Genomic DNA, 764 nt, shown 5'->3' with positions numbered 1-764 from the left:
CAAAAATAATTCTAACAAAAGGATGCGTCAACATCTAACCAATCTTATATTTCCTGTCCGACCAAATAAAAACTCAATTTTAAATTTGTTTCCTGCTTCGGAGGTGAATAAGTGGAGAACAGCCTACCTTAAATTTCCTCTAAGCCCTAAAGCTAAAGAAGTTCATTTTAAAATTCTCAATAATATTTTTCCATCCAGAGATCTATTACGACAAAGATTTAACTTTGACACTAACATCTGTACCTTTTGTGATAATGATATTGAAACAACAGATCATCTTTTTTTCTTCTGTGTGCACACTGAGACATTTTGGGGAAACTTTCAGGACTGGATCTCAACAAAGCTTTTCCTAAATCATCCCTTAAAAAGAGAGGATATAATATTTGGAACCACCCACAGGGACAGAAGAACCGATCTCATACTTAACAACCTGCTGATCCTTGCAAAATTCTTTATCCACTCATGTAAATGGGGAAATAGAAAACCTGACTTCTCAGCCTTTAAAAACCTTCTAATGGACAACCACTTTAGAACTTTTAAACTGATGAAAAACAAGCATGGACTACAGCTCTTGGATGCCTATAATGAAGTGAATTTATTCGAAAACTAATGCCCCTTTGTCTCTCTTTTTTATTTTATTTTATTTTTTTATTATTTTATTGTCATTATCTTATAATTTTATGTGCCTTAAGCCTATAAAACATATCGTCTCTATGTATGTACATGCCACGTGATCCTGTACAGTTGTTCAAAATGTTTAATAA

The sequence above is a fragment of the Poecilia latipinna genome, unplaced genomic scaffold (genome assembly GCF_001443285.1).
Source record: "Poecilia latipinna isolate Pla-1442-1.1 unplaced genomic scaffold, P_latipinna-1.0 Scaffold3619, whole genome shotgun sequence".
Classification (NCBI taxonomy): domain Eukaryota; kingdom Metazoa; phylum Chordata; class Actinopteri; order Cyprinodontiformes; family Poeciliidae; genus Poecilia; species Poecilia latipinna.
This window is presented reverse-complemented; position numbering follows the sequence as displayed.